The following is a 12,782-nucleotide window of genomic DNA, read 5'->3' as shown; positions in this document are numbered from 1 at the left end:
GGCAGGGCACGTGGGTGGCAGGCAGGCCAGGTGTTGGAACAGTAGCTGAGAGCTTATATCTCAAGCGGGGGCGGGGGGTGGGGGAGTGAGGGGAAGAGGCAGCGCTGACCTGGGAATGGAGTGCGTTTTGGAAACCTCAGACCGGGGACCAAGCATTTAAACATGGGGACCATCTCATTGAAACCAACACATTCCACCCCCTGGCTCTCATACACTTGTAGCCGATTCATAATGCACGATACATTTAGTGCATCTTCAAAAGTCTACGAAACTTATAGAAGTTTATTGGGGTCTTACGGTTTCAGGAGGGTTGGTGGGAAGAAGCATGGCAGCAGGCTGGCATGGTGCTAAAACTGGTGCTGAGATCCTACATCTCATCCTAAGTACAGGACAGACACGGAGAGAGCTAACCGAGGAGAGTGGGGCCTTTGAAAGCTCAAAGTCCGTCCCTAGTGATACAGCTCCTCTTCAAAACCGTTGCATCAGCTGTATACCAACCATTGAAGCATGCGAGACTGTGGGCAGTTCTCACTCAAAACACCACAGCCTTATCTTTAATAGAGTGCTTTATTCTTTAACAACTTCATGCAACCTCAACTGCTTCCTCCCATGTACCCTTGACCCCATCATGTTTGTGTCTGCTTTTTCTTATTTTGTTAACCTCCCTGTCTAGTTAATGCTGCCTGTTGGAATGGCGACCCGTCTTGTCGGCTTGCGCTTATGTAGGTGACCTTAGCTGGAGTCAGTTTATGGGTTGATAGACATCCATGTCCAGAGGACAGTGGTCCTCCCAGTCCCTGACTCTCCCTTCCCCTGCTCCCTCTTCTGTGTTTCCTGAGCCTTGGGCACAGAGTTTGATCCAGATGTCCCATTTAGGGCTGGGCACTCAACAGTCACTTATTCTCGACACTTTGACCAGTACTTTAAATGCTTACCACCTTCTAAGGAAGCTTAACAACCCAAAATTGAGGACACCACTAATCTGTGTAGTAGGGAGACCACTCGCTCCCAGCTGCCTAGACCCAAAACAGCCACTCAGAAACTATCATTTGAGTCACTGCTTGGCCAATAGCTTAAGCATATTTTTAGCTAGCTCTTATATCCTGAACTAACCCATCTCCATTAATCTGTGTATCACCATGTGACTGTGGCTTACCAGCAAGGTTCCTTCTGGCCTCTGTCTCTGGAGGGGTTACATGGCTTCTCCTTGACTCCTACTCTCTCTGTATATCTTTTCTAGCCTGGCTATATTCTGTTAAGCCATTGGCCGAAAGCAGCTTCTTTATTCATTAACCAATAAAAGCAACACATATACCAAATCTGAGTGTATAAAAAATATTTAGATGGTAGTTTGACAACATGAGCAATCAGCTGAAACCCTAGGGCCTGTTACCTTCTTAGCCAAGGGCTATGGATCATGTTGACAATAGCAGGCGCTGATTCTTCTTGTGGAGTAGGCCTCAGGTTCATTCCTTCTAAGACCTCGGTGCCAAGTCATTGATAATATAATTGTAGAGGCTTTAATGGCAAGTGATCCCTGGGTGACAGAGGCTAGTTAAACTGTGTGCATTTCCTGAGTGTTTACATTGTTCATCCCTTTGCTTGCTTTTGGGTGCTGAATATACAGATGTAAAATTTGTTGAAAAGTAAATTTGCCTCATTTTTCTCTTGTATTCCCTGACAAGAACTTGGATGGTTCTTTTACAATACCAGCTGAAAATTGTGGAGTATCTTTATTCTTCTATCCTACGTTTTCTGTGTCGAATTAATTACTACATTTGGTTATTCTCGCTACTAACTATTTAACCATGCCCTGTCTCAGTACCCACAACTGAAAAACATGAGACCAAACCAAACCCCTTTGCCTGACTTGGTTTAGGCCCTATCATCTTTCAGGTTAATTTTGTTACTTTCTCTACTTTTCATTCAGTCTCTTAGTAATCCTTTTTTTATCTAACATGAAACGTGCGTGTGCCAGTTACGCAAGTACCAGGTCTCTCCATGTACTTTCGGTCTCAGCAGTTTGCGCGGTCATCTTTCTGGGTCTGGAGGTTTCTTTCAAGGGAGAGTTTTAACTCCGTGTTAATGCTTTTGCTGTTGTTCACAAATGGCTAGTCATATTTATTTCTTCTTCACTGAGCATTGATGCTTCATTTAAATTGTTAAATTCATGGGCGTGATTAGTGCTCCTAAGCTTTTTAAGGCCTGTGAGATCTGTAGTCAGCTGAGCATGGTAGCCCATGCACTTGGGAGGCAGAGGCCGGCAGATCTCTGAGTTCAGGCCAGCCTGGTCTGTGTAGTGAGCTCCAGGCCAGCCAGGGCTGCACGGGGAAAGACTATCCAAAGGGAGTGGAGGTGTTTCTACTCCTAGTCTTGACTCCGGGAATCTGTCTCAGCCCTGCACCCCCGGTGGGCTCTGGCTAAGGGTTTATCTGTTGTTGACTATGCCAATGAAACAGCCTTTGGTTTCCTGTAGATATTTTTTAATACTCATCATCAGTGATTTATATTCCTTATTATTTCCTGTCTGCTGTTTATTTACCTTGAATTTTTGTTTTTCTTGACTTAATTGATATCCTGAGCTGGAAGCTTAGCTCATTTAAAATTTATTCTCCTGCAGAATAAAAGTTTAATTCTATAAAATTCTTTTTTAAATTTTTTTTTTATTTTTAAAACATTCATATGTGTATATATTATGTGTATTGGGCATATTTTCACCTTATGCCCTGCTGCTCTCCCTGTTCCTTTTCTGGGGTGTGTGTGTATGTGGGTGTGTTTGAGTGTGAGTGCGTGCTTGTGCCGAGCACATATCTGTATAAAATCTAGGACCCACAAATAATAGAAAACATACTTGTTTTGTCAGAGATTGGCTTAATCTATCAGTGTGATTATGTCTAGTTGCATCCTGTAAATGATAGAACTTTGTTCTTTACGGCTAAGAGATCCCTTTATGTACATTCGTTAAATTTTCTTACCCATCTTTCTACTGGACAACGAAGGAGATTGTGTAATTTAGCTCTTGTGAGTAATACTGCTGCAAACGTTGGTGCGCAGGGTCTGTGTGATGCTGCCTGGGGGTCTGTGGGTGTGTACTCAGGATGATGGAGCTGGCTGTGCCGAGGACGTGTGCCGATTCTTAGGAGCCCCCCACACCCACTTCCAGTGACCAGACCATAGACGTCTCCACCCTTGGCCACAAGTCCCTCCTCTCTGCAGCCAAACCAGCGTTTGCTGGTCTTGTTTTCTTCACAGCTGACATTCTGACGGGAAAAAGGTGGGGTCCCAGTGTCTCTTTGATTTGATGGCTAGTGAAGCAGAACAATTTTTCACGTTTATTGGCCATTTAATTTCATCTTTTTTAAAGAACTGTTCGTCACCTTCTCTATATACTGTTGGTTTTTTGAGCCCACAGATTTCGGTATCTTACATCTTTGTTTCCTGTTTTTTTATTAAGATTCTTAGTCGTTTATTTTGTGTGTGTTGTCTGTGTTTGTGCTTGCACGCGAATGCACGTGGGATGTCCACAGGTGGGAACGGGCACTGTGTGTGAGCTCTGGCATCTGTGTGGAGGCCAGGACAACTGTAGGATTTGCTTGTCTCCTACCATATGAGTTCCTGGGGTCAACTCAGGTTGTCAGGCTTGGTGGCAAGCGCTGTTACCTGCTGAGTCATCCTGCTGGCCTCAGTTTAATTTTAGTGAGACATTTTATTAACCCTCAGCATGATCTTGTCTGTCTGTTTATTGTGGATTAATTTTGTTTTCGAAATGGTCTCATTTTGTAGTGCTGACTGGTCTGGAACTTGTGGTAATCCTTCTTACTCTCTTTGCAAGTGCTTAGATTACAGGCGTGTGCCATCACATGGGCATGGTTTAGCCAGTGCTGAGATTACAGGCGTGTGCCACCACACGGGCGTGGTTTAGCCAGTGCTGAGATTACAGGCGTGTGCCACTACACGGGTGTGGTTCTGGTGTACATGATTCATGTGCTCTTGAAAAGAGTCCTGGGTGGAGTTGTGTACAGCGAGTGAAGCTAAATTGGTTGGCAGCGTTAACTCTTACTGCCGTTTGGGTTTTGTCTTTATTCTTGTACTTAGTCTTAAGGGGTGCTGAAGTCTCTCATTGTGGGCTGCCTGGTTTTCCAGCACTTCTTTCAGTCTTTGCCTAATGCATTTTGAAGCTCTGCTGCTGTATGCGTTCATATATTTTAAGTTTTATGATCTCTGAATGAATTGGATCCCTTTCTCCAATTAAAGTTAGGGTTAGGGTCTCTCTTTATTTTTGATGATGTACTTTGGTCTGAAATCTACTCTATATGGCCTGTGTGCTTTTTTTGATTACTGTTAGCATAGAATATTATTTTAATTATTTTTGTTTTTTGTTTTATCTCATTTTTCTCAAGACAGAGTTTCTCTGTGTAGCCCTGGCTGTCCTGGAATTTGCTCTGTAGACCAGGTTGGCCTTGATCAGATATCTTCCTGCCTCTGCCTCCCTAGTGTTGGGATCAAAGGCGTGTGCCACCATGCCCAACTTATTGTTTAAAGTTTTAGACTTTACTTATTAATTTGTGTACTTATGTATAGATGCATGTGTATGTGTCTTGTGTATGTATACATGTGTGCAGAGGCCAGAGGTTCTTGTCAGGTGCTTTTCTCAATAACTTTTCCACCCTGTTTTTTGAGACAGTGTCTCTTTTGTTGGTTAGATTGGCTGGCGATCTCACACATCAGGCCCAGAGATTTATGTGTCTAAGTGAGTTCCTGGTGGTAGTATCTTAACGCTGGCTTGCATTTTAAATTCACTTTATTATTTCTTCTGTTTAATTTGGGCCATTTTCATTTATGGTTGTGATATTGTTGGTTTGAAGCCTACCATCTTACTTGCTCTTGTTTTTATTGAGATAGAGTCTCTCTGTGTAGCCCTGACTGCCCTTGTTTCCCTAGTGCTGGAAGCTGGGAATTGAACTCCGGTCTTCAGCAAACACAGTACGTGCTCTAAACTGCTAGGCCACTCTCCACTCCACAGCGCAACTTACTTTCTGAGGTGCTGTTGTTGACCAGGTCACGGGGTCTGCCAGGTAGTAACAGCTGTGTCCCCAGCTCACTACATTTCTTCTTCCAGTTTTCCTTTCTCTCTAAGTGTTTTATATGCACACGCACATGCACACGCACACACAGAGCTACATATATATTTTCTCCTAAACCACTTCCCCCCTTTATTCATAATGCCTTTTTTTAAAAGTCACATGTGCACAATTATCACATGTACTCACTCATAGGTGGTTTTTAAACATAAAGCAAAGAAAGCCAGCCTACAAACCACAGTCCCAGAGAACTTAGACAACTATGTGGACACAAGAGAGACTTATATAGATCTAATCTACATGGGAAGTAGAAAGTAGAAAAAGACAAGATCTCATGAGTAAATTGGGAGCATGGGGACCTTGGGGGAGGATTGATGGGGGAAGGCAGAGGCAGGGAGGGGAGCAGAGAAAAATGTAGAGCTCAATAAATATCATTAAAAAAAACTGAGAAAAAGAATACTCAGTGTGACTTCGGATTATTATTATTATTATTATTATTATTTTACATTTGTGTGTGTGTGTGTGTGAGTGAATGTACGTGGAACACGTGTACAGGCAGAGACAACTTTGTGTTCTTTGTGTACTGCCTCCTGGGTTTGGACTTCAATTCTCAGGCTTGGCCAAAAGTCCCTTAACTCTCAGCCTCTCGCTGGCTCTGACTTTGGTTTTTGAAAAGTGCTGATGTGGCTGTTACAGTCTGTCATTTGATTTGTACAGAGAATGTTCGTTGCTAGTGAGGAGAATATGCATTGGACTTATGTTGAATGGCAGGTGTTAGAGCCGTGGGTCTCGTCTCCAGTTTCTTCGCTGACCTTCTCTGTCTGGCAACCTGAGCACTGGTGAGAATGAGCTCCTGAAGCCTTTTCTCCCTTCCGGGCAGTCGCTGTTCAGTCACCATTCGCTGTCTGGACTCAGAACCACTCTCTCTCTCTTCCTGCTGTATTGGCCTTCTTTTATTCCAACCTCCTTCAGCTCTTCCTTACTCCTCCCCTCGGCCTGTTTCTGTCGGCTAAGAGAGGTCTGCTGCCCGGGCTTTTTAGGGTCCCATCATCTCACTCCGGTCTCTTTCCCTTTACCGGTGTAGGGAGGTCCTGGGGGCAGCGTACAGTTGGGTCTTGCTTGTTTTAGATCACTTAGTTAGTTTATGTGTGTATGCGTGGGGAATCTAATCCACCTCACTCAGATAATTACTAGGGAAGGCCTTCCCTGCTATTTAGAGGCCACTATGTGACTTTTTCTAGTTTTATTGCCGTACCTTCTTTTGCTTCTTTTACTTTTCTCTTATGGCTACAGGATTTATGGCTACAGGATTTAGTCTGCTACAGTATTTTGATTCCTTGCTTATTGTTTTTTTCCCATGGTAGATTTTTCTTTTGTGGTTGCTGAGGCTTATAAAAACAATTTTGATTATAACGTTCTATTTTGAAATAATAACACTTGAACATTGTCACAGACGAGGAATGAACTAGAGAGCAAGAAAATATACTAATATGAAAACCACATTTTTATTTCCTCCCTCAGTTTGAATTTTAGATATCCTATTTTGCATCTTTCTATATCACCTTTTGTGTGTTAGTATAGCTACTTTCTTGATTTACGTGCTATGTATATCTGTCGGAGCAGTCTTCCCGGAAGTCTTCATCCAAGCTCTTACCTTAGCAGCCAGAGTGAGATGATCAGAGTCTGTAGACTAGTTCTTACACTACTGTTTGCTAGTGTACAAGTGTCTTACACTATTGTTTGCTAGTGTACAATCTGTAAACTAGCGTTCTCACACTACTGTTTGCTAGTGTACAATCTGTAAACTAGTGTTCTTACACTACTGTTTGCTAGTGTACAGAGTCTGTAAACTAGCGTTCTTACACTACTGTTTGCTAGTGTACAGTCTGTAAACTAGTGTTCTTACACTACTGTTTGCTAGTGTACAGTCTGTAAACTAGCGTTCTTACACTACTGTTTGCTAGTGTACAGTCTGTAAACTAGCGTTCTTACACTACTGTTTGCTAGTGTACAGAGTCTGTAAACTAGCGTTCTTACACTACTGTTTGCTAGTGTACAGTCTGTAAACTAGCATTCTTACACTACTGTTTGCTAGTGTACAGTCTGTAAACTAGCGTTCTCACACTACTGTTTGCTAGTGTACAGTCTGTAAACTAGCATTCTTACACTACTGTTTGCTAGTGTACAGAGTCTGTAAACTAGCGTTCTTACACTACTGTTTGCTAGTGTACAGAGTGTAAACTAGCGTTCTCACACTACTGTTTGCTAGTGTACAGTCTGTAAACTAGCATTCTTACACTACTGTTTGCTAGTGTACAGAGTCTGTAAACTAGCGTTCTTACACTACTGTTTGCTACTGTACAGAGTGTAAACTAGCGTTCTTACACTACTGTTTGCTAGTGTACAAACGCTCACATTTCACTAATTGCGAGAGCCTGTGCTTTAGAGCAAACGAAGTTCCAGGATCACGTGATGTTTGATTGCCACGTCTCTCTGTTTTTCTTTTAAACAACAGAATAGTTCTCGGATCTGTATTTGTATCTCGTGATTGATGCTTTTAAAGCTTCGAGGCCAGTTATTTTGTGGAACATTTTCCTGTATTAGCTCGGCTGATGATTCTTCATGTTCATAATCGAGTTTCTTGGGGCAGGAATACCTCAGACATGATTCTGTTTTCTCTCTAAGCATATGAAGAATCAAATGCTGTAATCGTAATTCTGATTATTTAGTTGAGGAGCTCAGCTGGGTTTCTCCATCTCCGCCACTTTGTTTTGTTTATTGTTTCTTTTCCAGAGACAGGGCCTTCCTACTATGTCCCCAGGCTGCCTGAGCTCCGCAGGTGACCCAGGCTGTGCTCTCACTGAAAAGCCTCCCCCTTAGCGCCTGCAGCGCAGACAGGTGTGTGCCGCACTTCCGTGCTAAGCTGGTTTTCCCTCAGTTTTTTCCTTGGAATATCTTTTGTCTATTCTTTGACAGTTTCACACACGTACACTGGTCTCCTCATCAAACCCCCTTCTGCTGTTCTCCTCTCACGGACACCCCGGCATGTCTCTCTCCGCCTGCACAGCCTTTCCTCTTCCTCTTCATCCTTCACAGCCAGTGCGTGTTTCATTGTAGTTATCTTACTACTCTTGAACATACTTGTTGATTTTAATAAGTTATCCTCTGTGATTACACTATTTAAATATAGTTGTCAGATAGCTTTTTTCTAATTCTGATTTATGTTTACTAAAATTTAATGATGGCTTAAAAATTTAAATTGCATTTGTGTATGTATTTTGTATGTTAGGAGAATGGTGTACATGCGGAAGTCAGAAGATAACCCGTGAGAGTTGGTTCTTTTCTTTCACTCTCTGGGTACCAGGGGTCACCCTGAAGTGGTCAGGCTTGGTGGCAAGCATCTTTAACCACAGATCCACCTTGCCCGCACCTGAATTCTTATAATAAAGTAAAACTTCTCTTTGATACTCAACTATTCATTCACTCAGCGTTAGTATGGACTCATTGATGGATAATTTATGTGCCAAAGTTCCTGTAAGTCTTGGCACATTTTCTTGTTTTCTGTGTCAGCAAGATATTCTAGGATCACTCTGTGCTGGTTGTCCCGGCCCTGGAGACAAGTATTTATATAAGGAATGTGAAATGGGTCTAGAGATCTCATTGCTACTGAGGAATCACTGCTGCTAGGTCTGCCCAGCAGACACAGTTAAATGGATATGATACATATATGCGGGGATGGCCTGAAGGAAATTGTGAAACTGAGTCTGTATTTACAATGTGGTACTATGTAGCTACAGTGCCAGCCGTTTGGGAGGCCTCCTCTGGCACATTGCAAGTGTGAGGTTTATGGGATCTTGTTACAGAAAAATAATAAAGAGGGCCGGAATTCAGTTTACTGAGCCCTGAGCTCATTTCTCAGTTCTGAAAAAGGAAAGAGCCAACTCCACTATTCTTTAGATGACGAGACATTTTTGAGACAAAATAATTGTTTTATCGATCAACCCGATTCTAGGAATGGTCTAGATTTATTTTAGAGGAAGGCAACCAAACAGGACAGACTCTTCCTGTTTGGTTGTGCTGGCTTCCGTGCCTTCAGAGATGTTCTGACGTTGGCTGTGAGCGCAGAGACTCTACCTGTACCAGCAGGCTTTGTAAAGGTGGCCCTCCCGCATTCACTGCCACGGTGATCCTGTGGAATCACCGGTCCCTCGTCAGCTGCTCCTCTCCTTGGTCACGTGTGCGGGTCACTTTGCGGAGCTTTCTCCAGGGTTCATTTTAGGGATCTCTGCCCTTGTGCTCTATGACTGTGCTTTGATTTCAGCTCTGCTTTATAAGGGAGTAAAGTTAAAAGCCCATGTTTAGTTTGCCATCTTTTCCTTCTAAAGTTTGAAATATTTAATCTTATTCTTCTGTTAGTGGGGAAGATTGCTTTGTGGATAACCAACCGTGCTTGCTGGGTAAGAATGAGACCTGAGTCCAGACACCAGTTCCTCTGTAAGTGGCTGGGTGTGACGCTGCTCCGGGACCTGTGGTGAGGGTTAGTAAGACCCTTCTCGAGGAATAAGGCAGAGTGACAGAACAGGAAAACCCGTGTCCTCCTCTGGCCTCTTGTGCATGCACAGATATGCATAGCCACATACATACATGTGCTCACACACAACATACACTAACACACAAATTACTCTTGTAGTAACACAGTTATTTGAACTTGTTGATCATTTGTTTTCACAGGTTAATTTCTGTAGTGGGTAATCTGGGCCAAGGTGAATGTGAAGTAACAGACGATGAGGAGGAAAAGGCTGTGGAAGGGAGATGGCCTGTCAGGGTTAGAAGCAAGCGCCCTACATGCGTGCTGGGTGTGTGTGGAGTCGGAAGCACAGGGGCAGTTGGATTTGCTGATTTTGCAGTAAATCTACAACCAGTTTGTGAAAGGAGGGCCTTCTGTGTGTAGCCAATAAACATTTTTCTTTCTCTTTTAGGCACTGGGAAATGGTTAGATGTTTCAAAGGAATGAAATCAGTGTTTTTAAGTATTGAACGAAATAATAAGGAATGGGTCTGAGTAGTGGGGAGTGAGAAACGTCGGGCACACACCAGTTGTGTGGAGTGGGCCGGGGAGGTGTCGGAATGGCTGGCTGTGTGGCGAGTCGCCTTCCTGCTTACTGACTGTTCCTGCGTCAGACACGGGGCTGGGGGGGGGGGGGGGACAAGACGACACACACACACACACACACACACACACACACACACACACACACTCTAGGGCTTCCAGCTTGGAGATTGAGTGCACAGTACTGAGGAATGGGAAAAGCAGCCGAGGGCTTTGGAGATGCTTTCTCAGAAGACCAGTTTACAGCTCTGTAGCGCTGCTGTTTAATATCTTGAGTTTATAGGAAGGATGGAAACTGTGTCTTTCACTTCCTTCTGTTAGAGACGACGGAAGTTAAAAGCACAGCTGCTGCCAGTTTATAGTTCCGTCTTCGAATGTTAGACTTTACTTTTTAGTTGTTTTAGTATAAACTACTGAGTTTATTTATTGAAGAAAAAAAGAGGTTAAAAAACAAATACAGATGGGCTGGAGAGGAGCTCTCATCTGGAGAGAGCCTCGTCCTCACACAGACTACAGTGGTGTATACCTATAATCCCAGCATCTGGAGCAGGTGGCTCAGCAGAAGTTCAAGGTCATCCTCACCTTCATAGTAAATTTGGGAGCAGCCTGGAACATGAGTTCTACCTCAGAAGCAGAAATGAAAAAAGTCAAACAGTAAACGTAGGAGTTCCTAAGTAATTGAATAAGATCCCAGACTTTTCTTCCAGTAAGATCAAATGAAAAAGGGGGAAATGGGTGTGGGAAGATGGTGAGAGGCTGAGACAGATTGGGGTTGGGTGGAGAGACAGAATGAGATGCCAGATGAAGACTACAACTCTGTGCTAAACGTTTAAAAAAGTAATGAGCAAGAAAACTGAAGTACATGGAAAGGCGCTAATCCTAGTCACCTGCTAGACGCGGGATAAAGAAACGTGGAGTCACAGAGAAGCATCCTGAGAGGCTGGGAGGGAAAGCTCTTGAGATGAGCCTGCCCGGAAATGCTGCACTCGGCAGTCAGAGCAGGGCTATTCTGATCAGCATTCTAAATAGAGGGCAGGAGCCAGGGCTGGTGAAGGCAGGCTGCCTCCTGACTGCATGCCCCGCACAGGGCCTTCGTGATCCTCAGGAATTGCTGCTCTCTCTTTTGTATGTTTTTGGATTATAGGAAAGTAGACTAAATCAGTAAGCAGTTCTCAAAGTGAAGTTTGTGTTTACGGTGTGCATATCCATGCACAGAAACCAACACGGTCTAAGTTCTGTGGGGCCAGCAGGTACTGTTTGAGAGAACCTATTGACTGTCAGAGTAAGTAGATCTCGGGATAGCCCCCTTCAAAAACGGGGAGGCAGCTTCGCAGAGAAGCTGCTGTAACATGCTTCCCTGTCTTGTAACCAAAGTGTGTTGTGTCTTCGACAAGACGTCTTAGCATCTAGTTATGGTGGGCAACCAAGAGTAAGTAAAAGCAGTACCATGTGCTGTTTGGGGGTGGTGAGTGGAGGGTGTAAGGGCTGGGGGCTTCCCTTACTAGTGATATTCGTAGTTAGCTATCCCATGCCTGGCATCGAAATTTTAATTTAATAACTCATGTCTGCTGGGCGGTGGTGGCGCACGCCGCCTTTAATCCCAGCACTCTGGAGGCAGAGGCAGGCAGATCTCTGAGCTTGAGGCCAGCCTGGGCTACAAAGCAAGTTCCAGGACAGGCTCTCCCCCCTCCCCCCCAAAAAACAAAAAACAAAACCCAGAAACAACCCATGTCTTCTAGGGGGAAATGTTTACCTGTACAGGGTACTTGTGTTCAAACGCCCTTTAAAAAAACTCTTTTTAAAATCAGCTTACAAAGTAACGGGCTTCATGCAGCCTTAATTTTCAGCTGTCATTGGTGTGTAGGAGGGCTGGGTTGTTTTTTTTTTTTTTTCTGTGTTAAATTTGCTTTTTGACATGTTGCAGAAATTGCCTGTCAGTTCTCGCAGTTTTCTGGCAGAGTCTTTAGGGTCTCTTATGTGTAGAATCATGTCATCCACAAATACAAACTCTTTTCCTGTTTGTATCTCTGTTTGCATAATTGGGATGTGTTTTTGTTGTGGCGACGCTGAATAGGAGTGGAGGGAGAACCTGGACGTCCTTGGTTTGTTCCTAATGCTGGAACATCAACACCTGCTCTTTTCCTAGCTTATTTTACTTGGAATAACTTTTCGTCCTTTATCCTAAGAGAGTGGTTTTTGTTGTGCTTTGCTATTGTGGTAAGGTATGTTTCTTGGAGGCAGCAAATAAGCAAATAGACGGTTCATGCTTTTGGATCTAGTCCTCTGTGTCTTTCGGTTGGGACATTGAGACCCACTAGATTTAGTTATTGTTGAAAGGTGTGCATTGGTTCCTGCCATTTTGTTGATTTTGTAGTGTTTGTTTTTTTCTTCTTGTCTTGCTTAACTATTAACCTAGTGTGGTTTATTCTTTCCTTCGGCTGCACGGACGGCTTTGTTCTTCTTTCTCAGCTTGAGAATTCCTTCAAGTATGTTCCATAGAACTGGCTTAGTGGTCATAAATTCCTTTAGGCTATTTTTGTCATGGAGAGCTTTTATTTTTCTTTTGGTTATGGCAGACAGCTTTGCTGGAGA

The 12,782-nt window shown here is 43.6% G+C and overlaps 1 protein-coding gene across 7 annotated transcripts in view; it reads left to right on the top strand.

The window, feature by feature from the left end:
• Nucleotides 1-12,782, top strand: part of Phtf2 (putative homeodomain transcription factor 2) — a 107,121-nt gene that overhangs the window by 5,781 nt on the left and 88,558 nt on the right. Inside the window, exon 2 of one of the 7 annotated variants that reach the window (XM_038315414.1) lies at nt 7,875-7,979. The exons of the other annotated variants lie outside the window; for them this stretch is intronic. The gene's annotated coding sequence lies outside the window, so the exon portion shown is untranslated. The remainder of the gene's footprint in view (nt 1-7,874; nt 7,980-12,782) is intronic. 7 annotated transcript variants of the gene reach the window in all.

The sequence above is a fragment of the Arvicola amphibius genome, chromosome 18, assembly GCF_903992535.2.
Source record: "Arvicola amphibius chromosome 18, mArvAmp1.2, whole genome shotgun sequence".
Classification (NCBI taxonomy): Eukaryota; Metazoa; Chordata; class Mammalia; order Rodentia; family Cricetidae; genus Arvicola; species Arvicola amphibius.
Note: the sequence above shows the minus strand (reverse complement) of the source record. Positions and strands in the feature narration are given on the sequence as shown.